The 24,564-nt window shown below is 43.0% G+C and overlaps 1 protein-coding gene and 1 non-coding gene across 4 annotated transcripts in view; one reads left to right on the top strand and one right to left on the bottom strand.

The window, feature by feature from the left end:
* TGFB2 (transforming growth factor beta 2) overlaps positions 1–24,564 on the top strand; it is an 81,727-nt gene that overhangs the window by 22,908 nt on the left and 34,255 nt on the right. The gene's annotated exons all lie outside the window — the stretch shown is intronic.
* On the bottom strand, positions 8,729–8,835 carry LOC130850554 (U6 spliceosomal RNA). Its single transcript, XR_009052926.1, has one exon. It is a non-coding gene; the product is annotated as a U6 spliceosomal RNA (small nuclear RNA).

The following is a 24,564-nucleotide window of genomic DNA, read 5'->3' as shown; positions in this document are numbered from 1 at the left end:
CTTCTGTGCTCCTCTCAACCCCAGGGGCAGCCACCCATCCCCTCTGAGCGCCCCTGAGTGTGCTGGGTAACTCCGTGCTTGCAAGGTCATCGTCATCTCTGCAGCCTATTCTTAGTAGCAGCAGATGCTGAGCTTTTCCATCCTGCTCTTGGGGTCAGCAGTGGGAAAGAGCAAAAAAAAAAAAAAAAAAATGAAACCATTGTTTTGCACATGGCTGGACATCTGTATTTCTGAATTGCCCTGTTGTGTGGATGATGCAACCGCTGGAGCTGTTTTGCTGAATGTGAACTTTGTCCACCGACTGGACTCTAAATTGGTTTTGGATCCTTGTGAAATCTAAACGGTCAGACCATATTTTTCTAATCTTCAGTTGGATTGTATCTTTGCTGCGAAGCAGAGCTGACTCGTATGTGTTCGCAGCCACGCCAGGGGTTGCTTCTCTGTTTTCCTGGTCTGTGTTGCTTGTTTTCTCAAGGCTGCTACTTACCTCATCCATTGTGTGTTTTCAGGAGAGTGGGAGGGCAGCTCCCGGAGGGAACTGCGGCCACTGTGGCTTCAGGGATGGTTTACTCGCGCGTTACTGTTAGGGAGAGAGCAGACTGGATTTTAGAAACTAAGCAGGGGGAGCACCGAGACCAGCTCACCCACAGGTATGCTGGTACCATGGCAAAGACTTGAACTTGGGCTTCAGATATCAAGGCACTCAGATGCTTTATTGGAAGTGTTGACCTTCAGGGCTATGGTCTCTACGTGGTGCTCTAGTGCTGAAATTCTCAACCTCACTGTACATGAGAATCACCTGGGAGATATTTAACATACATTCAGGCTGGAGTCCACCTCCAGAAATTCTGATTCAATTGGTCTGGGGTGGGATCTGGCATCTTTTGTTTTAAAAAGCTTCCTGGGGCATTCTAATGTGCAGCCAGATTTGAGAAGTCCTGTTTTGGGTATTTATGTAGCTTCTGCTACTATGATTTTCTGTCTAGCTATCCATGTTCAAATACAAGTGAATTTCTGCATGAAGAAAAGGCATATATCTGGGTGGGGGTATTGATAGATAAAAAGGGTAGATTCTCGCTTTAGTAATTATAAAATGGATAATAACGATACTGAGAGCCATTAGTTATTGAATATTAATGTTAGGCACTGCACTAATCTTTAGATTAGCTCTATAGGATAAACACTACTCTTATTCTCAGTTTTACAGATAAGGCAACTGAGGCTTACAGACATCGTGTAATTTCCCCACAGTCACACAAGCTGATAAGTGGCAGAGCCAGAACTTGAACTTGGTCTGTCTGGTTCCAAAGCTCATCCAACCAATCCCTCCCCTAAGATAATAAACTTAAATATAAACAAGAAGATTTGGGGTGAAGGGATGATGTAGCAGAAAAGGAGAATTCACTGAATGAGAATAATATGTATCTGTATTTTAAGGAGATCATTCTTTTCTGAGAAAGGAAAAAGATATGTTTGGATGGCTTTTTTTTTCCTTTTAAATCCAGTATTTCTCTCCTAAAAACCTATGGAAATTCAAAGCAGGCAGCAGAACCCAAGGGCTTGAATGCCAGTGTTGGAATTAAGCAGTGACTTCAGAGTTTAGTTTGTCTTTATTCTCTGTGTTCCCCATTTGATGAACGGAAGTGGTTGCTTCTTATATGAACTTATACGAGTATGATGCATCCTTATGTGATTTTCTTGTCCATACTAGGTAGTCACTGGAGTGCACAATATAAAATCCTGGGTTCTTTTTGTTTGTTTTTTCTTTCTCCCTAGATAGGAACAAGCTTTTTTTTTTTTTTTTTTGCAGGCTAGTAAATCTGAGTTCTTACTCAAACTACTGCATTAATCCTTTAATGCCTATTAAAAGATCAGAATGGTACCAGGCCAAGGCCCTAGAAATTCCATCTCCAGTTCCTGGCCTTCTTATGTATCCTCATACATGTGAAGGAACGTTGCAGATCGAGGCATCCAATAAATATTTGTTAAATGAGGGAGTGAATGAATTTTGCAAATAGGGGCCATCATAGAAATAGCGCCTTGTGTATGGCTAAAGACCTCTTGGGAAGTGAGCGAGGTCTCAGTCCACTGGTCTGCACCCAGTTTCTCCATGGGCCACTTGGTCTGTTAGCCAATTCCCAATTCCTACCTGGGGGAACTTTTTGTACACTAAGCATAACAATATTAATAGGGTTAAAAAAATCTTATTATCACCAAGCGCTGTTTATATCTCTCAGCCTGGATGAAGGGATAGTGACTTTTTCTTCCCTCTCAGTAGTATTTTTCGTGTTATAAGTTAGGAAAAATTCAGAGTCCCCGGAGGCATGGAAAGAGCAGGAGAGAGACTACTCGCAGGCCCATATGGAAACCAAGCCCATATTTTGTGTATTCTTATTATGGAGGGTCCCCTAGGGACACCTGGTTTAGCCCTTACTCCCTCTGTGAGTTCCAGCTGCTGTCCCTGGAGTTATAATAAAGGGACAGTTGGGCCTGTGTTCTTGGGTCCTCAGCCAGACAGCACAAGTATTTTTAGGGCTCTTCTTGTCTCAATCTAACTTCTGGTTGAAACTTTAACACATGCAGGCTGCACAGAAATGACTTTTAAACTACTCTCTGAGTAGTGTAGGAGGGCTTGGATTAGTACTACAGCCTTTAAGCATTTTTTTTTTTTTTATTGCTAAAGATCTAACAGGCTGAACAGAGGAAATTCAAGTCTAACCCTGGGGGGACCCCTGTTTAGTCATCTGTCTAGACAGACGAGTTCATATAATAGGCCTCTCTGTTTCTCTTGCTTTGTTATAACAGACGGTGGTCCCTTCCTTTCAGCTTTGTGAGGATGTCAACCTTTGGTTTTTTGATCCTAGCCTACTCTTGATAAGCCAAGAAAGTGACTCACACATGAGCCAAAGATGACTCTTGAGGGTGACACTTAGTCTGTGATATAACAGAAAGAAAATACAAGCTTTGCATAAAGGAGAATCCTGGGTAAAATCCTGACTGTGAAATATTGGGCAAGTCAGTTACCCTCTCTGAACCTCATTTTTCTCTTCTCTAAAATGAGAATTGATTTTTAAAAATACACTTCTTAATGGTACTTTAAAAAAAGAAGTTAATGTATAAAAATGACTTGAATGTGGTAGGGAGTGAAAACACTTTTTATTCATTCATTCATTCACTTATTAATTCATTCATTCATTCCAAGGTGATCAGTGAAGATTTAACTTTCTGGCTTTTGTATTCTGAGAACTGTAGAAAACCCAGAAATTCTAGCCCATGTTTTTAATATCAAGCTGCCATTCATTGAGAAAAGCAAGTGACATATTTTTTTAAAGTCGAGGAAAAAATTAAAAGTCCTACCAATTTCTGTCAGAGGAAAATAATATTGGTGATATTGTTTAAACATTGGTAAAAGAATGATATGCTCTGGCTTATCAGGAGGGCTCAAAACTCTCAGAACTTGCCTAAAAGAACTCTGTGTTAGTAACTATTTCTACAGCTAAGTGGCACATCTCTCTCCCTTGTGATTTCCCTTTAATCCCTTCCTGGACTGTCCCTGAATACAATGATGTGGAAAATATTGTTTTATTCAATTTAATTCAATAAATCTTCACTGAGCATGTACTGCCTCAAGGGCTTGCTGCCTGAATCACAGAGGTGGATAAAAATGAGGCACGTAGGGGTGAATCTCCCAGGAGGGACAGCACAGACAGCCCAGAGGAAGGCATTGGGATCACATAACATAGGTGTAAGTGGAGGCGCCGTATTTCTAATTATATAACATCAGATTGGGTGCGCTCCCTCTTTAAGCCTCAGTTTCTTAGCTTCCACCAAAATGGGGTAATCATTGTGGGTACATGACAGATGGCATGCCCTTCAAAACGTATAGTGTTACTTTTGTCATTGTTCTTATTCTTTTTATTGTTAATCTTATATTATCCCCGCCCTCAAGTAGCTTATAGCCTATTTGTGAAGATGAATTGGTACACCCACTGCCCTACACAAAGCAGAACCATTAAAAAGTTGCTGAATGATATTTACAAGCCAAGGCCAATGGTAACACAAAAATATGGTAATTGGGTAACAAAACCAACTTTTAAAAAAACCAATCCACGTCGTACAAAGAACAATATGTGTACCTGAGCGGTGAATAGTCAGAGCCTCAGTGTGAAAAGGGAAATAGGAAAGTCAGCATCTCCTTCAGTTGTTAAAGGACAGAAGCAGATGATGTCTGTGTTGATAGCAGAGCTTTTCACATCTCAGAGTACAGTTCTTGACGTTTTCATACATTGAAATTCCATTAGAACCCAGTGCTTTACGTGGCTTCGGATATGGTATGTCTGAGTCATGTCTCTTTCAATACAACTGCAATCAATAAAAAAGCCCAGTAAAATGTGGTTAACCACAAGGACATCCCTCCCCATCAGCCCCACCCCCAATCAGCACTGTGATTCATTCAGTTTACTGCTCCTCCCCCCTCACAGACTCTGTATTGAGAGAGACTTATGCTTCTTCAAGTACAAAGAACAGAAAGTCCCACTCTTGTGCTGGTTGCCTGCCCCTGTGTTGTCTAGCTTGCCCCGATCCTGACCCCTGGGAAGCCCCGTCCTGTTCTGTGCCTTGGGTGGCTGTGGCCAGGGAGAAGCTCTGCCTAGGGTCATGGGTACGGAGCATAGATGTCTCCAGAGGATGTGGCCTGAGGTTCCAGAAGGCCTTACAGAGTAAAAAATCTTGCCCTCTCTCTTACTAATACAACTGGCTTCCTCCTGTAACCTCTTTAAAGTGAATCTTGAGGCCCCTGCTAGCCATCACCTCCTCCCTTTTATTTTTAAGAACTTTTATGGAGATAAAATCGACATATAGTAAACTGCATATATTTAAAGTATACAATTGAATATTTTTACCTCCTTCATTTTAATTCTTTATGTATCTTGTAGTGCTTTTTCCTTCTTGTTCTTACACAGAGGGGACCTAAGGAAGCAGCAGGAATTGTGAATGCACAGGGAAGCCAGGGGGGAGGAGAAGGGAGGAGGGTGGCAGTCAGACAGGTGTGCAAAGGACAGAGACAGCCTTTACCTGCTTGCTGTTTGGACATAGCCATTACCTGCTAGAGAAGCACCTTCCCAGGCTAGAGAAACCAGCAGGGTGTCTGCCAGCAGACTTGAGCTGTCATCCCAGAAGTCCTTGACCTTCCATCACCCACAGGGGAAAGTGGGCCTCCTGATTACCTTTAACTGGCAAAGCAGACCAAGAGAATGTGTTCTGTTTTCTTTACTCCTAGGAAAATGGTGCACCTTTCTTTGTTAGTGCCTAGTGCGCAACGTCTGCTTTGATATTTACTCTCAAGGTTGCCATTTGGGACGAGGTTTTATGGAAAAGTGCTGAAGTTACATATTTGGAGAGTACGTTAAAGCCAGTTGAAAACGGTGTCCTTTTTCTATTCTCTTAACCGAGAGAAGTTCAATCCTGACCTCTGAATCTCTGAAGGCCAAAGTTTACGTCACTGGCTGTGATATAATCTAATTTTGCCACGTTCCACTACTTGCTTCTAGTTCATGGAGAGCGAGATGGACCTAAATATGTCTAACACAACTTTTTTTACTTACTGGGAGAACCAGTTACCCTTTTATTCACACTTGGTGTTTGGTCCATAATAACAATAACAACAAAAACAATAATACTTATAATAATAATATTTGTTACTTGTACTGATGTAGTGCTTCTATCTCAGGTACTCTCCTAAGCCCTTTAGGGATATTGACTCATTTGATCCTGGCAATAATAGATAAGTAGTATTATTTTCTCCATTGCACATAGGAGGAAACCAAGGCACAGAGAGAGATTAAATCACTCCCAAGATCGATAGCAAACAAGGGGAAGAACCAGGACACCACCGGCCCTTCCCCCATATTTTCCACTGTCCTCATTGCTCACTCCCATTAATCGAAGCGTGAGTCGATCACGTGACACAGAAGCAGCAACGCGGAGTAATGGTTAAGGGCATAACTCCAGAATGAAAACTGCCCAGGCCTGTTTGTTTGGAGAAAGGCAGTCCACTTTGAAAGCAGAGTCCACCTGGCCTAACACATAGAATCAGTCATATATGAGAAATCCTTGCAGTGCATATACACACAGTGCTCCTTTGGGTCTACATTGAAAAAGAGCAGTCCACATGCCAAGTCCTCTTCGGAAGACGTTTTTCAACTAACCCCTCTGATTAGCAAACAGTACAAATGTTTACAGAGTTGGAGGATTTTTAATATCTTTATTTGCATTGCACAAAGCAGCCAAATGTAGCTTGGCCCTGGGCTGCAGCCTATACGTGTCTGGATGCCAAGAAGCAACTGCACTCCGCCTGGGATGCCGAGCATTCCAGACCTGTTACCTTGTAAGTGTAATATTTACCAGATTTTCGCTTCATCTGGAGATGAAGAGAAGAGCTGCCCAGAGTGGGGGCGGGGGCGGCTGCTGGGAAGGGAGCTGTGTGTGCAGAGGCATCCCTGAACGAGCAGGGGGCTGGGAAGGTGAACACACATCTGCCAGAAACAAGCCCTTTTGCTGGCAACTGGGAACCAAGGGGAAAATAACAGAGGCTATGATGTGGGGGCTTCCAGCAAACTCACGGTGCTGAGTGCTTTTGCTTTCACAGCCTGAGTTTATCCTTGCATCTCTAGGCGATACATAGACGCTGTCTCGTCCCCATTTTACAGATGGGCAGAGTGCAGTTTAGAGAGTTAAATGGATTGCCCGAGATCACGTAGCTAGTTCTGTTCCAAGGTCTGTCTGTAGTTTTACTTTAGTAAAACTAGTTTAGAGCAAGGGGTGAGGGTGGCCAAGTGGGGCCCAGTCATTCCCTGTAGCCTCTCTTGATTGTCACTTCCTCTGACCTTCCCAACCTCCCTGCCAGGTAGGTGTTCCTCACATTTTACAGATGAGGAAACTGAGGCCTAGAAAGGTTAAGAGATGTGCCCAAGGCCAGCTTTTAAGTGGCAAAGCCAGAGCAGAATCTGGGTCTGCTGAGTCCCAAACCTCAAATCGCCTCCTGTTACAGCACAACGTCTTCATCAGGCGCCAGTGCCAAGATGACAAACAAAACCCCATCCTAAAACTCTGGACAAGCACAGCTCTCTCTGATGTTCCTACATTTTGAGAAGGGGCTGGAGGCCGAGTTCCAGACAGTCTGTACTGAACCCTGTATATCAATAAACAGAGCTAGTAAATGACATAATGTTAGTGTGTGTGTGTGTGTGTGTGTGTGTGTGTGTCTGTGATGCACATAGTGGGGACAGTCCTAGGCTGGAGCAGGGGAGAATGATTTTCAAATCCAAGAGACCAGCACTTGCCAGAGCAGCACATGTGTAATGAACCATATTTCACTTTCATCATCACTTTATTCGATGACTAAACAGTGACAAAATCCCCGAGGTCAGCAAAAGGAGACGGTGAAAACTGCTTCTAGTTCCTTCTGCCCTTCCTGGATGGGGGCTGCCATCAGGACCCTCAACACAGCTGTAATTTTTTCTTTTTTGCTTTTTGTTTCTTTCTTTCTTTTCTTATTCTGTCTTTTTTTTTTTTTTTGGCGGAGGAGTGTTTGTGTGAAAATGAAGCCAGAGCATTGGAAGCGGAATGCTCCCCCCGAAGTGCTCAGGGCTGTCTTCCAATGAGGCTGGAAATATAAACAGAAGAGCCAGCTTGCGGCGGGGCCCCTTGCAAAAGCCCTTATTTGCTACCGCTCCCTTTGCGTTGGGGGGTGATGCTTTGGTTGAATCGCACCCAAAAGGCAGTATTTTTAGCCGAAGGTGGAAAATTATAAAAGCAAAGGTGTGAAATGAAGCTCTTTGGTGAGTGTTGTCAGTGGAAGAACAGTCATCCCCAGCATAGAGAAAGTTGCTCCAAGATTCCCATCCAGACTCGGGCAGGGCCCCTGACTCACAGAGGCGCCTGCTCTCGCGAGACTGATAAAGGGACTAGTTTTAAGCGCTTGGTTTCACTTCCACAAGGAAGTAGGTGGGCAGGTTGTTTTTTTTTTTTTCTTTGTGGAAATTCAGAGTTTTTCTCTACTGGCTTCACAGTGCCAAAGTGTCCTGTATTGAACATTTGGTCACAGGACCCGAATCCGAAGGATGATTTTCCATCATTTTAAAATTTTCTTGGTGGGGGGTTATGTATACAACAGATCTTGGTTATGCTACTATTTTGTTGAGTGAGTTTTGTTTCGTGAGTGGATTTGGTCTATACGTTCCCTTTTCTGAGTCAGTTTTGGTATCAAGGTTATACTGCCTGCCGAAGTGAGGGGATATCTCCCCATTTCTTTCTTTGAGATTGTCTGCCTGGATTGGAATGATGTATTTCCTGAAAGTCTAGTGAGATTCCTTTGTACAACTTCCTGGGACTAATATTTGTTTGTAGGGCATTACATAATGATATTATTTTAAAAATATTTATATGCATTTTCATCCTTCTAATTTCTTTTTTCCCCCATTCTTTTTTGTTTGTGTTTAGTTTTTTTAAAATTGAAGTATAGTAGATTTACAATGTGTGAGTTTCTGGTGTGCAGTAAAGTGATTCAGTTATACATATATACTCATTTTCATATTTTCTATTATGGTTTACTATAGGATATTGAATATAGTTCCTTGTACTATACAGTAGGACCTTGCTGTTTATCCATTTTATATATAATAGTTTGCACATGCTAATCCCAAACGCCCCATCCAACCCTCTTCCACCCAAAAAGATGGAACACTTCACGAATTTGCGTGTCATCCTCGCGCAGGGGTCATGCTAATCTTCTCTGCATCATTCCAGTTTTAGTACATGTTCTGCCAAAGCAAGCACTCCCCATTCTTAATGGAAGTTCTATTTACATACAGCAAAATGCACAGGTCTTAAGTATGCAGCTTGGTGAGTTTTGACAAAAATATACCTTCAACAAAATTTTGAAGCAGAGGAGAGGGGAGTAACTTGCCTGCAGTGAAACAGTCAGTATTTAGGGAAAGGAGTCAGGGTTAGGAAGAGGCAGATGAAAGCTACTAACTCCTGCTCCCCATATAACGCTAAGGTCATCTTCAAATACCATCTCTAGTTTCCTCAGGAGTGCAGGTCTTTAATGGGCTTTCCTTTTCAAGCTCTGGTGGAATAAGGAGCTACGGTGTGCTCCTTCCCTTTTGATTCCTCATCTCACCTTTTGAAAATCAATATTTATGGGGACTAGGAGGTTGTCATATGACACAAGCTTACTGTAAATTGTTTTTAGAGTCTTCTTGGAAATAACTGGGTTTTTGAATTAAACACTAGATGGTTAGGAAAAGTTTCAAGGAGGAATAAAAAGCAAAAGGAAAGGCAATTCCCAACCAGGAGGAAAGAAAACTATGTGATAGAGCCTTAAACGTGTGGGTACTGCCCCGGGATGTTACAGGAGAGCTGTGGGGCTGGATTTATGGTCTCAACAGAGGTTAAATTGAAAGCCTAGGACCACAAATGCACCCACATTTAGACAGGATCTCAAACTGCTGTTTTGTCGAGGTAGAATCCTTCTGGGATTTGTAAGTGATCTTTTAGTAAGGTCGAAACTGCAGGGTGACAAAGCATATACCTTTTCAAAAAATATATAATCTATTGTAGATATGAATCCACGTTTGGAAAAACACGAGATCATTTTGAAATGCAGTAACAAGATTGCTCGTTTACCCTTCAGAGGTCCGTTTTCTGTTCGATGGGAAAGCAGGTGACATGCGGGTGGGGAGGGAGTCACAGCCTTCAGTGTCACACAGGCTTCTGTTGGCTTCAGAGGCAGTAGGAATTCTTACTGAGAAGTGGCAGCCGTTGCATAAACCATTTATCCCTCTAACCATGAGGTCTGGGAGTTTTTTACCAAAGAATTTTAACACAACTACATGTCAGAATATTCGCCAGATTTGGTGATATGAGTCAGGTTTCAAGGAGTTAGAAGTTGCAGCAAAATTAACCACAGGCTTCTGAAGAACTTTCCATGAAACACATTTTCAAGTAAGAAATGTTGCCTTTGGATTTCCCGACCTAAAAAGGTAGAGTGTAAACACACACTGACCAAAAAGTACCACATTCTGGAGCCTCCCAAAAATTGTGAAATGACACAAGAATGCCTTTTCTCTACCCTTTCCTTCATTTCGGCCTCACAGAATTTGTCATGCATGGCGATTTTGTGGTGATGTGACAGTTCTGTAGAGATGAGATATAGGGAAAGTTTGTTTAAGGTTTACCTAAATAATATAAAGTAATTCACAAAGTTTTTTCCCCCTCCTCCGCCAGAACATCTTGATTCATTTTTTTTAAAAATGGAAAAAAACAAAGGAATTATGTAGCATAAGTGTTTTGTATGCATTGGGTATGTGTCATTTTTAGTGACAGGTATTGTCATTTATTCTTTTATAGGGTTAGAGGTTATCATCTTTTTCATGTAGACAGTTTAAATTGCTATGTGTGTTGGAATAGAATCAGAATAACTTGACATGGAAAAAGCATTAGTGGGTGTGTGTCTATTTGCCAAGCTGAGAAAAGCAAGTATGTTAGATGTTCTACTGTGTGTTATAAACAAGATTGTATATAAGTGGGTTTATCTTACTTCATGAAGTGAAGTACTAAAAGTAGTCCATTGTATTGATAAGTCACTTCCACTCTGGAACCACCACTTATTGACTGTGTGACCTTAGATAAGTTATATAATCCTCCTAAGCCTTAGTCTCCTCATCTGCAAAATGGGAATGAAAAGAGTTTCTACCTTGTCAAGTCTTTGCGAGGCTTAAAGGACATAGTACAGGTAGGTCTCTGAGCTGCTGCTATTATTATTGGCATCTTACATATTGAGAGGCTGGCTTTCCAGGCAGTGGATCTACCATGTGTTTGCTTCACCTCATTCATCCTTAACCTCAGGGGCTGTGGACAGTCCTTCACATCCCTAGGGTCTGGCTAAAAAGGGATAGAAGGCAAAACTCAAATCTGCTGGTTAAAACTCAGCTTGGAGGATGACCTGCGGGGGGTTCAGGGAAGCCAGGGAAACAGATGAGGGTTGGCTGAGGTGCTTCAGGGCCCTGGGCAGGTATCGTTCACAGGGCTGAGCACTCTGATCTTACAGCCCCCTGAGAGTGGCTCAGGTTCACTGCACTGTAACCTGAATGGACCCTTCCCAAGTCTGAGGCAACGTGGTGAGTGGGAGGAACACCTGTTAGGCATCAGGATTGGGGATAGATAATCCACTTACCACTGCTCCCTGATCACTAACTCTGAGCCTCAGTTTCCTTATCTGCAAAGTGGAATATCTGCCTCAAAAGTTGTTTCTGGTGGATTAGATGAGCTTGTGTCAGCAAATGCTTGTTGTCTTTGAGTGACCTCTGGGGATGTATGGCAAGTAAGTTCTTCTTCAGTGACTGTCAGAGCGGCTGTCCCCAAAAAGACAGCAAATAACAAGTGTTGGCGAGGATGTGGAGAAGAGGGAACCCTCATGCACTGTTGGTGGGAATGTAAATTGGTGCCATCAGCATAGAAAATAGTATGGAGATGCCTCAAAAAATTAAAGATAAAACTACTCTATGATCCAGCAATTTCACTTCTGGGTGTTTAGCTGAAGAAAGCAAAAAACATTAATTTGAAAAAAATATATGCACCCCTATGTTTATTGCAGCATTATTCACAATAGCCAAGATAAGGATGAAACCTAGTGGTCCTCTGACAGATGAAAAAATAAAGATGATGTGGTATATATGCAATGGAATATTACTCAGCCATCAAAAGAATTGAATCTCATCATTTGTGACAACATGGATAGACCTAGAGGGTATCTTGCTAAGTAAAATAAGTCAGACAGAGAAAGACAAATACCATATGACTTCACTTATACATGATGTCTAAAAAACAAAACAAGTGAACAAACAACAAAACAGAAACTGACTCATAGACTCAGAGAACAAACAGGTAGTTGCCAGAGGGGAGAGGGTGGGAAGATAAGTGAAATAGGTGAGGGAGACCAAGGGGTACAGACTGCCAGTTATAAAATAAATAAGAAAAGCTATAATTTACAGCATAGGGAACATAGTCAATTATATAACAATAACTTTGTGTAGTTACAGGTGGTAATGAGACTTATCAAGGCGATCATTTTATGATGTATAAAAATATTGAATCTCTATGTTGTACACCTGCAACTAATATAATATTGTAAGTCAATTATACTTCAATCAAAAAAGATATTAACAAAGAATAAGTGTAAATACAGTCATGCCACCTTGCACTTATGAATCCCTTCACAGTTAACAAAGCCCCTTCACATATATCATCATATTTGACCCTGACCAGACCCATGTGAAGTGGTCACCAGCTCCCAAGGCACAGAGAGGTTCGGGACAACACAGCTTCAGAGGCAAATGGGAATTCTTACCAAGAAGTGATAGTCCTGTGTATAAACCCTCCATCCTTTTAACCATGGGGTTTGAGAGTTTTTTACTAAAGGGTTTTAACACAACCACATGTCAAGATGAAGACCACCAGGCTCCTCACTTAGCTGCAGCAGACAACATTGGATCAAGAGCTAGAAAATCACACACAAAACGTATGCTTGACCTGTAAGGAGCCGAGGAGAAGGAGCAGTAACACAGACCTCACGTCTCGCCTTCAAAACCTAAATGAGGCTTTTCAGAAGCTCAGCCTCTGAACCCTAAGTGCTCTCTGCCTCCTTCTCCATCTTTCCTCTTTGAGGAAAATTGAGAATTCAGAGGGCTAGAACTAGACTTGTCTAATAAACCTCAGCACAGTGTCACAGGTTGTCAGGGTGGTCCCATTTCAAAAGTCATCTGGTTCTGTCATCTCTCCTTGAATCTTGTTCCAAGACTCTGGCTGTTGCCAGGGAAGTTCCTGACTCCTTCTGTGCCTGGTTCTGGCACTTAGGAGGTTCATTCTTTACTGAGCTTTGGCTGTTCTTCTGGAACTTCCCACCTGCTGGTCCTTGAAGAACTTCAGAAGGAGCCTTTGTTGGGAAGAGGGGGCAATGGAGCAGTAGAAAGATCGTGGACTTCGGGTCAGATAGAGCGGGTTTGCGATTTCCAGCCACTTCCTGTTCTAGCTGTGTGCATGAGTGATTTGCCTGCTCTAAACCCCTGTCTATTCATTTGTACAACGGAAGCAGTGGGTGGTGGGCTCATGTCAGGCACTGTCAATAAGACAGCACTTGTAGGAGGGCATTTATATGAGCTGTCACTAAGGTTAAAAATGAGATGATATCCAAGAAAGCAGGTTGTAAATTGCTTGTAAAATGTGGGTACTTTTCATAGTAAAATCACTCGAAGTCTCCGTTTATACCCGCTTTTATGTGAGTGAGCCAATGGGTCTACAAGCCTAGTGACTCCAGATTGGTTTTCTAAGATGTGTCCGGTTGAATTGGGCTCATGTGTGCCCATAGGTTCCTGATGTTGATAGTGATAAACCGAGGAGCAGAGGCAGAGCCAAGGACCGTGCTGCTTTGTTTGGCTTTGTAAAGGCAGAAAAAAATGCCTGCCATCCACAGGGTTTCAGATACCACTGCAGTTTTGTGATATGTGACCTTTTTCTTGTTTCTGGTTAGGAGAGACTTCCTGGCATTGAACTCTGAGAGTAGGTGCAGCCTTTTTTGGTGAGGGGGGAGTGAGGGGGAGGGGCAGGAATATGTTGCAATTTTTTGCAATTTATTTTTTAAATTTAATTTAATTTTTATTTTATATTGGAGTGTAGTTGATTTACAATGTTGTGTTAGTTTCAGGTGCACCGCAAAGTGATTCATTTATACATATACATATATTCATTCTTTTTCAGATTCTTTTCCCATATAGGTTATTACAGAATGTTGAGTAGAGTTCCCTGTGTTATACAGCAGGTCCTTACTAGTTATCTATTTCATATATGGTAGTGTGTTTATGTTAATCCCAAACTCCTAATTTATCCCTCCCAGACCACCTTTCCCCTTTGGTAACCATAAATTTGTATTTTATGCCTGTGAGTTTGTTTCTGTTTTGTAAATGAGTTCATTTGTATCACTTTTTTTAGATTCAACATATAAGTGATATTGTATGATATATGTCTTTCTCTTTCTGACTTACTTCACTCAGTATGTTAATCTCTAGGTCCATCCACGTTGCTGCAAATGGCATGCTCTTTAAGACAGAAAATGCCTGCCATCCACAGGGTTTCAGGTACCACTGCAGTTCTGACATATGTGACGTTTTCTTTGTTCCTGGTTAGGAGGGACTTCCTGGCATGGGACTCTGAGCGTAGGTGCAGCCTTTCCTCTTCTGCTCCCAGTGATCTGTTAACAGTATAAACTTACATTTCTGAGTACTCACTACGTTCATAGTCTTTGCCTTAGTTTACCCTTATAGCAATTCTTAGAGGTAAGAGTTGGTATTATCACACTTTAAAGGTAAATGAATCTGAGTCCTTGCTCTCATGCTGTCATCTATCAGATAAACATCTAAAGGGAGAGCTATCGTACACAATAGGCTAAGTGTTGTTGGGCCCAAACAAGGGAGAGATTGCTTCTGCTCTGGAAGAGCTGGAAATTCTTCTGATAAGAGGGGAAACTGGGCTGGACCTTCAAGAATGAGTAGAATTTGCCAAATGTAAAGGGTTTCTAGGTGAAGGATTCATGTGGCATGGGTGTGGCAGTGTGTCAGCACTTGGCATGTTTGGATATTGGAAGTCATATGGTGCATTTAGGGCTTGGGGCAGAGTCCGCTGTGGCCGGTGGCCTGGGCAGGGGGGGAGGGGACAGGGCAGCGGAGATGGCGGCATGCCCACGGAGCTAGACACGTAGGTTGGGGTCACAGGGGACAAAGCAAGACATGCCTTGAAGTTGTCCCTTTATTTGAAAATTGTCAAGACTTTTCACTGGTTAGAGGTTAAGAGAGAGACAAGGATGATTGAGAATAAAAGTGGGCTTCCTTAGTACCATGGTGTCTATTATCGCTAGAAAAGGCAGGCCATGCTTTCTAACCTTGAGTCCCCATAACCTCAAGGGTAGCCAGTGACTCTGCCAGCCTTAGAGTCTAGTCCAAGCCCAACATCCTTTCAGACATGAGGGAACCGAGGCCTAGAAGGGTTGCTGATACCCCATAGTGAGATGTACTGAGGGATGGTACTGTCCCGCCCTCTTCAGGCTCACATCTGAAAAGCTCCTCCCGTATTGCACATTTTATTTTATCTTTTAACTTCTTATTTTTTGCCTTTTAATCTTCTAATTTGTTTTTGGTTGGAGTATGGTTGCTTTACAATGTTGTGTTAGTTTCTGCTCCACAGCAAAGTGAATGAGTTGTACATATACATATACCTACTCTTTTTGCAAATCAAAACTACAATGAGGTATCACCTCACACCGGTCAGAATGGCCATCATCAAAAAATCTGGAAACAATAAATGCTGGAGAGGGTGTGGAAAAAAGGGAACCCTCCTACACTGTTGGTAGGAATGTAAATTGGCACAGGCACTATGGAGAACAGTACGGAGGCTCCTTAAAAAACTAAAAATAGAACTACCATATGACCCATAATCTCACTCCTAGGCATATACCCAGAGACAACCATAATTCAAAAGGATGCAAGCACCCCAGTGTTCAGCACTGTTTACAACAGCCAGGAGATGGAAGCAACCTAAATGTCCATCGACAGAGGAATGGATAAAGAAAATGTGGTATGTATATGCAGTGGAATATTACTCAGCCATAAAAAGGAATGAATTAAGACCATTTGCAGAGACATGGGTGGACCTAGAGATTATCATACAGAGTGAAGTGAGTCAGAAAGAAAAAGCAAGTATAGTATAATATTGCTAATATGTGGAATCTAGAAAAATGGTGCAGGTGAACTTATTTGCAAAGCAGAAATAGAAACATAGTGTGCATTTTAAATTCCTCCACAGTCCAAATGGCCTCCATCCAAGACCTGTTGCCACATGTCCTTTTCACTTCCCTTCATTCACACTGTACTTGTGAGAAAAGCTGGTTTGATTGAAGCCTGGGGAAATAGGACTGACTCTGTGCTGACTTTCTCTCTCTATATTAGACTCATATAATGCTTTTAGGATTCTGGGATCCTCCTCTGGGATATTTTATGTTGCTGAACATGCTATGAAGTTCGTGTGCCTGTATGTGCACCCCCCACCATCATGCTCCCCATCAGTGTTATCCTTCATGGAAACAGACGCAGCCTGGGAGGCCCACCAAGAGCAAGGCCACGTGTCTGTCCTCTGCAAGATTAGAAGCTCTCGTTAGAGGACCCCGGGCACCCACAGAGCCATAGACGTGAGCTTAGACATGTGTATAATTGTAGTAGAGCTATGGAGAACCTCTGAGAGCCAGTCAGCTTCCTTCCTGCAATGAACAAGGAGTAATTAATGTGTGATCAGTTGGTTTCAAAAAAAAAAAAAAAGAAAAGAAAAGAAAAGAAGAAGAAGCAAAGGGATCAGCTGGCATTTGTAAAAGTCCATCTGTGTTTGGGCTGTGTTGGTGGCCTGTTCAAGGCAGAATGACTTCTGTGAGGCCATCTTGCGGGAGGAGCGGTCACAGCTGATCTCCTCCATCCACAGGGAAAAATTTTAAAGTGCAGTAGACTTCTGGGCAATTGTGGACTCGCTTTATACACTGAAAAGTGATTTTGTCATTGATTTGTGGTCAGAAAGCATCTCTCTTTTTTTTTTAAATTGCTTTTTAAGTTGAATATTTTTTTATTTTTGGGTGTGCCGTGTGGCTTGCAGGATCTTAGTTTCCCGACCAGGGATTGAACCCATGCCCCCTGCAGTAAAAATGCAGAGTCCTAACCACTGGACATCCAGGGAAGTCCCTTTGAGTCTTTCTTATGCCCACTGCTGAGGCTGCCTGTGGTCCAGGCTCCTCCTCACCCACTGTAGAAGAAAGAGATGTCCTGAAGACATCTTAACTCCCTATTGAAACATGGAGGAACCTGCTCCCTCCTTCTCTCTTGAATCTCTCTTGGCGTCATTCCCAAAGTACCAGTTCCAGGGAAGGTCACTGAAGGTCATGATCCCCAAGGTTGCTGCCTGAGCATAAACCGCTTTCTCCATCTTGGTCCCTTCTGGGGCCCATCCCTCTCAGGCCGCCAGGCATTTAGGGGAAGATGCTTCTGCTCTTGGCACTAGAATAGCTATTCACAGTAACAGTGAAAAATGCTCAGAGCATCAGGGACAGTAGAAAAGGCAGCGTGTTTATTTTAACGTTGCTGTATCTCTTCAAGTTGGATACCGCGAAGGTCTCAGAACTGGTCTTCCCAGCCCTCACTTGGGAATGCACAGTCTAAGAGAGCGTGCTGCTCAGTCGGCTGCTTTACATCTTACAGGAAGGGCAAGACCCGAGCCTGGTGTCAGAAGTTAACACTAAGAAATCCCCAGACTCATTTAAATACAACCATTTGGCTTCTGAACTGTGCTTCCCCTGACAGTAGAATGGAGATAACACTACCTAGTTTACGGAGTTATCAGGCTCAGATAAGTAATGTACGTGAAAGTACATTGCAAGGCATAAAAATCCTAGGAAGATGTCAGGGCTCGTGATTTACATTGGTCCTCATCATATGATTTAGCTGCTTGAGAAAAGGATTAATCTCCTTTTCCTTTGTGATGTTTACTGAACACTTATTATGTGCTAGGAGCCTTGGAGAGAGAGAAGATGAAAGATTCAGCCCCTGTACTTGTGAGACTTAGAAAGGCTCCTCCCACAAATATAGAGCCAGCGGTCCCAGGGCCGTTCCTACAAGTGTTGCTCCAGTGGGTGGCCTGGTCAGGAGGGTCTAAAAAGGAGCTCTCTGATGGGTGAAATAGATATGTGCAGGTCTCTTTCTGGTCCTCAGGGATCTCCAATCCAGGGCTTTAGCCAAGCAGCCACACGACTTGCTCCCTGCTGAGGAGAATTCTTGGGGTGTCTAAGAGCCCTTGAAAGGAATTGAGAGGAGTTATCAAGTCTCCTTTGTCAAACCTTCTCTGGCAGCAACTGTCCTCAGGACTGTGCCACGTGGGTGTTCTGTTGTGCAGTATTCTTCACTGATAACCTTCCTTCCCTGCACACACAAAAGCTCAATTAATTTATTCAGATGAGATTATGTAACTGGCTATTTTCTCACTTTATTGACACGGGGAAATCTTTCTGATATGTTGTCTATGTTGACTTTTTAAAAATAGTCTGATGAAACCAATGTAATATGACAAGAAACGGAATATGGTGTGTCATGGACATAGCGGACACACCCTGACCTGGTAAAAGTTATTCCCCTGATTTTAGGGCATCCTTGAGGACATGCAGGTAAACCCCACGCTGGTGTTGTGGGATGGTGCCACCTCTCTACCTTAGCTTGTGGCTGATGTCACTCTGGTTCTGCATGTGTGTATATATCACTGTGGTACTCTGGGAGTTCTGTTTGCTTTCACCCTAACATATTTAAGAAGCACTGGCTTATGCAACAGGCTCTTCTTTAAAGGGGACTTAGTAAATGCTTTTTTAAGACGTGTAGGAGAGCCATTGGCTTGGAACTAAATAAAGACATCTGTCCTAGGCCATCTACACAATTGCCTGTGAGCAAAGAGAGCAGGGAAAGCTTCAGAAAGCACCTGAGTTTTGACCCCTGCCACTAGGGCTTCTGGAGGCTTCGAAAGATAATAGAGATGTAAGACAGAGCTTAAGCTTCCCCAACGAGAAGAAACTGTTTTTTTTCTGAAGAATTCTCCTTTCATTCTCAAAATGACAATGCCTTCTTCCTTTGCTGGGATGTAAAGTAACTTGGGACCAGTTGGATTCACTCTTTGGATGTCCTGGCTCCTACTCTTTAGTCAGTTTTCTCTCCTGGTGTCCATAAGAGCAGAGGAAAATTTGTGCATGTTATGCCTTTATACACCAGAGTCATGAGATGGAAACTAAAGGGTAGGGCTTGCTCTCAGATAGTTACATAAAAACAAGACACAAACATTTCAAAGTACTTAGCTGTGGTCTAGTTCTTTCATGGATATTCTTACTTTAAAGACTGTTTTTCCTCCTCTCACAAATGGTGCCCCGACCTTGAACAGAAAGCCGCTTAGCGCCCAAATGAACGTGAATTCTTAGAACAAGCATAACACCTGCGGCTCCATTCCAGACCTCGGTCATGCCACAGTTCAGCTGGATTCCTATAATTCCTGTATGTTCCCATATCTTAATTGCCCATAGCTGTGTTGCCAGTACAAACAGGATAGGGGAAGAGTCCACACCCTTAATGAATACATCAACCAACCCTAAGAAAGCACCATCCTTTGAAACTCTAGTATTCTTTGTAAGATACTGAATGACCATCTACTGAAATGCTAATAAAGATATCTGATAACTAAAAATTCCTTTCAAGCAATTCTTACTCCCTACCATCTTTCTAGCTGAGATTCAGGACTGGCATTCAGCACAAAGAGAAATTCTGACTTTAAGACTCTGTCCTCTGCAACGTTATTTAACAAATGCATGCACAAGGTTCACCAAATCAGACTTCAAATCCATCTCAGCATATCTGAAATGAGGAGTCAGATCAAAGAAGTACATATTGGGTAGGGGTATATTGTCAAATTTTTACACAAGAAAAGCCCGTAAAATAGGTTGTATGGAAAAGACAGAAGACTTGTAATTTATTATGTACTCAAAACACAAAGAAAATGTGATATGAGTACAAAGGTTGAAAAGAGAATGTGTGTGTGTGAGAGAGAGAGAGAGAGAGAGAATGAGAATGAGTGAGAATTATCACTGTTGGGATGTATTAATGAAAGTATAAGTTCCACAATGAAGAAGGTGATAGTTCTACTCTATTTTGCCTTAAGAATTATGTTAAGATTTAAGGATCTGATTTTAAAACTGGAGCAAAGAGGAAACCATCCATGAAGGTAAAAGGTGCTCATGAAAAATAATAAAAAGATATAGGAATATTTACTTAGAAAAGAAAAGACGAGGGGCAGGGAGACATAAGATTTGGGTTCGCAATTTCTGAGTAAGGTCAAGTGGAAAAGGAGTAAATCATCTTGGGTGGCAGAACCAGACCCAGTGGGCAGATCTTGTAGGTAAGCAGATCTCAGCCCAAGATAGGGAAGAACTCTTTGTACAGTTGGGGCTGTCAGAGACTGCACTAGGTCATCTGCCTAAGTTCTGAGTTCTCCGTCACTGAAGGAGTTCTGGGAGACACTGTCTTGTCTTGTAGAGAAAACTGCAGTAAGAGGAATTAGATACCAGTAACATTGAGAGAGCACATAATAGGTGCCAGGCAAACCCTTTCTGTGTTCTCATTTTTAAGTGCAATGAAGACTTTCAGAGAGGATGAACGTTAGCTGTATTTGCTTTCCTTTTCAAACCGGTTAATCCAGACCATCTCTTACTCTTCACATTTACTCACTCCCAAGTTATGAATTTAATACATCAGCAATAATCGCCTGTCCCACTTGATGAAGTTGGTAAATAGCTTGCAATCCTAGCAGGGTGTGCCCTGTTGCTTATTAGTTTAGCTTCAGGGCAGAGCAGCAAATCAGCACCATGCCTCCAAGTAATTAGGCGATTGCCTGACAAAGAAGTTAGGCCACAAGCAAGAAGCTTACAGACAACACAGAGACGAGCTCCTGGTACAAGACACGCACTGGCCATTATATGCGTCACTGCTATAATTTTAGAAAGATTAGAGAAAGACTTTTGGGCTAATAAGGAGACACTACACCCATTAAGCATGTCAAGCAGTCCACCCCAATCATCACAGAGCTGCAGGGAAAGTGCAGTAGTTTCTGGAAAGGGGGGTGTTGAAGTTTGTTCTGGACTAAGAAGGCTCTCTGCAGTGCATTTCCATCTTTATTTTGCCAATGCTGGGTGTAATTCTGGCAAGATTTTACTCGTTTCTCAATATGTAGAAGGAGATTAAAAATAAAGGGTGCTTCTCATCCTTTAAGAGCTTAAGGGTGAGATCCTACATTTCCAAGTTTAATTTGTTAGTGGAATCGACACATATTGCCTTCTTTCTGCTGACCTTGTCGGGATGCATTGCTGGATTCTAGAACAGCTGTGTGGATAACTATGTCACGAGGTCATTGGCCTCCTTAAAGGCCATTAGTGGACCCAAATCATGACTATTTTGTGGGTCCCCCCCTTCTTTTAAGAAGAAAAAAAAAAGCACAGATTGAAGAGAAGTAAGAAAAGAGAGAAAGAATGGAGCAAAGGAAGGAGAGAAGATAGGAGGAAGAGAGGAAAAAAAGTAAACCAAGAGAGTCATAAGAGAGGAGTGGCTTTGATCACCTCGTCCAACCAGGAGGACAGCCTCCCACCGTGACGTCATTCCAAAGGACTGTGTCCTGTTCGTGGTCCACCTGCCCGCAAAAGTGGGTCTGCGCGCCCTCTTCACACACAGTCCTGAGCGCGATGAGAAACCTGGAGGAATCAAAATGCGATAGGTGTCTCCAAGTAAGTGGAGTTTTATGAAGGTGATGGAAACTTTGGAGTAGAAACTAGAAACCCCGTGTCTGTCATAGTTCAAGCAAACCAGCCACTGTGGGCCGGCATCCCTGTGATTTGACTTTTTTTTTTTTTTTTTGGCTCGTGTAAGAAGGGGCCCAAACAGTCCCGCTGACAGTGTGCACAGCCTCAAATAGCAGTTAGAAGAGGGCCGAGTCTCATAAGCTGATACTGACACAATGACTCCCAACTGCCAGCAGCACGTCAGGTCTGACATTGTCCCCTGCTCAGAGACTCCCACTTTCCATCACAGATGCTCCGGTGCCGGGTTACATTTAATAGGAGGGATGGCCGGGGAGAAAATCAGAAACCACCGGTGATGTGCTGTTTATTCCTCAGTCACTTTGTGTTAAATTGCTGTGACTTGAATGTCAGCAGTGTTTGGGATGTGGTAGTGAAATCAAATCCGTCTCCCGTGTGCCAAGACAAATTTGAGAAAACCCCCAAACACAATTGTCTTGGTTTCTTGCTGGCTGAGTCTGCGCACACGCAAATAGCAGCTCGTTTCTTGCCCTCCAACCATGCGGCGGGTTGCTTGTCTTGCTGCACTCTGGGGGATGTCTAATGAACCCCAAACTACTTCCCTCAAAGCCGGGGATGTCGGGAATGAGGGGCCACTGCACTCATTAAGCACTGCCAGCAGTCCATGCCAGTTACTGCAGAGCTGCAGGGAAAGTGCACTCATTTCTGGAAAGGGGAATGAAGAGTTTGTTCTGTTTGTTTGAGGAGCTTGGGGATGAGAGCCAGTAGATGCTACTGGGGCTAGATGCGCCAAGCACATCTTGTACATGGGTCCGAAAGATCCTGGGCAGTCCTGGTATTAGCAAAGCGCCTATTGTGGGGGAACTTTTTTTTTTTTTTAATTATTTTTTTGGGGGGGGCACACCAGGTTCAATCATCTGTTTTTACACACATATCCCCGTATTCCCTCCCTTCCTTGACTCCCCGCCCCGAGTTCCCCCCACCCTCCCCGCCCCAGTCCTCTAAGGCATCTTCCATCCTCGAGTTGGACTCCCTTTGTTATACAACAACTTCCCACTGACTATTTTACAGTTGGTAGTATATATATGTCTGTGCTACTCTCTTGCTTCGTCTCAGTTTCCCCTTCACCCCCCGCCCCCTCCCATACCTCGAGTTCTCCAGTCCATTCTCTGTATCTGCTTCCTTGTTCTTGTCACTGAGTTCATCAGTACCATTTTTAGATTCCGTATATGTGGGTTAGCATACAATATTTGTCCTTCTCTTTCTGACTTACTTCACTCTGTATGACAGATTGTAGTTCTATCCACCTCATTACATATAGCTCCATCTCATCCCTTTTTATAGCTGAGTAATATTCCATTGTATATATATGCCACATCTTCTGTATCCATTCATTTGTTGATGGGCATTTAGGTTGTTTCCATGTCCTGGCTATTGTAAATAGTGCTGCAATGTGGGGGAACTTTTGCACTGAACAAGCCCCAGATCTCCAAACCAGGGCCACTCTTTTAAGGAGTATCAGTGAAAGTACTGGACCTTGCATTAAAGTTTTTGGAGCTTTTCTGCAAGGTCAAACAGATCTCTAATTATGCAGGAGCATAATTTCTTTGTGCCTGTTTTTGCAGCAGTGCTCCAGGGAGGATGTTGGTTTTTCTCTCTGGGGTGCAGTTCACGTCTTTGACTCAGGGGAGTGCTTTGCACAAAGGGCAGGATGTTGTGGTGAAAAGCTACAGCTTTTGATTGACAGGCCAGCTTCACCTTGACCTTAGCCAGGAGTTATTTCATTCTGCTTGCTCTTGATTTCTGTATCTGTGAAATGGGGATTAAAAACACCTTCTTAGAAGAAATGAAGCATGTAAAGCTATTAGAAAATGGGAGGGGATTGTGAAGTAAAATTCTGAGGCTGCAGTGAGAGTAGGCCATTCTTTTTTTGGGGGGTAGGGGGGCGGGATGGTGGGATGGACATACTTTACTCATCCATAACTAGTTCCTAACACTGAAGGGAAGGGAAGCCTGGCCGTGTTCATTATGGTTGGACCATGGTCTAGGGCCGATGTTATTAAATCTGAATGTACAACAGAATCACCTGGGATTCAACCAGTGGGTCTGGGATGGAGACAGATAATAAGCATATTCATAAGCCACTCCCCCTCCCCCAGCCATGTGACTCCAATGCAGGTGGCAAGGGACAATCATCTGATGCAGGATTTCAGGGAGAAAAAATACTTGTTGGAGGCTCATCTTTTGATATTGAGAATATCAAAACGAGAATGATGAAAGGGCAGAGCTGCAAGTGAGCTGAGCGGCCACCTAGCTCACCCTGCCACCAGATTCAGGCTAGATGATCAAACCCTTGCCTCCCCAAAGCCTGAGCTCTGGACATCCTTGGGGTATTTCTTTCAGGCTCCAAATCTACACTTTCTATCAGAGCTCCTCGCATATTGGTGACGTGGTAAGACCTTTCTTCAGTGTGTGTCTTCCGCTAACATTTGTTAAGTGGTCCTAATGGAAGCATCAAACTGGGAGGTGGGATTGTTTGATGCAGAGGGTGTTTGGTGGGGAAGGTAGAATTCTCTCATCACACTTTCTGACGGTCAGGGTTTAGTGAAACAGGTGAAATATTAAAGCATGGTGGCGGGGCATCTGTGAGAACCACGGTGACTGTAATTGCTCTCTGCAGGGGGGAGGAGTCAAATACCCAGAGTCGTTTATAAACTGTCCCAGGACACTTAGCTGGTTCTGCTCCTTCTCTTCTAGTTAAGTTAGGTGCTAAGAGAGTGTTCTTTCTCTGTGGGACATTTAAGGAAAGCCCAAGGACCACTTAGCATCTTTTTTGCAAGATGGAAAGGCAGTAGGAAGGGACCTTTTTGAGGGGAAATTTGTACTAGATCCAGTGCTCGCATGTTCATCTGCTCACTTGATTCTGACAACCTGAGTCAATACACATGAGGTAGGAAATGATTTACCTCCTTATATACATGAAGAAGCAGGCTCAGAAAAGCCAAATGATGTCCCTGTTGCCACAGTGCTAGGACTTTTTGATTTGGGGTTAAAATTCAGATGGCCTTAAAGGTCCCATTGCA

The sequence above is a fragment of the Hippopotamus amphibius genome, chromosome 3 (assembly GCF_030028045.1).
Source record: "Hippopotamus amphibius kiboko isolate mHipAmp2 chromosome 3, mHipAmp2.hap2, whole genome shotgun sequence".
In the NCBI taxonomy this organism is placed as follows: Eukaryota; Metazoa; Chordata; class Mammalia; order Artiodactyla; family Hippopotamidae; genus Hippopotamus; species Hippopotamus amphibius.
The sequence above is the reverse complement of the archived record's forward strand: the minus strand, read 5'-3'. Positions and strand labels throughout refer to the sequence as shown.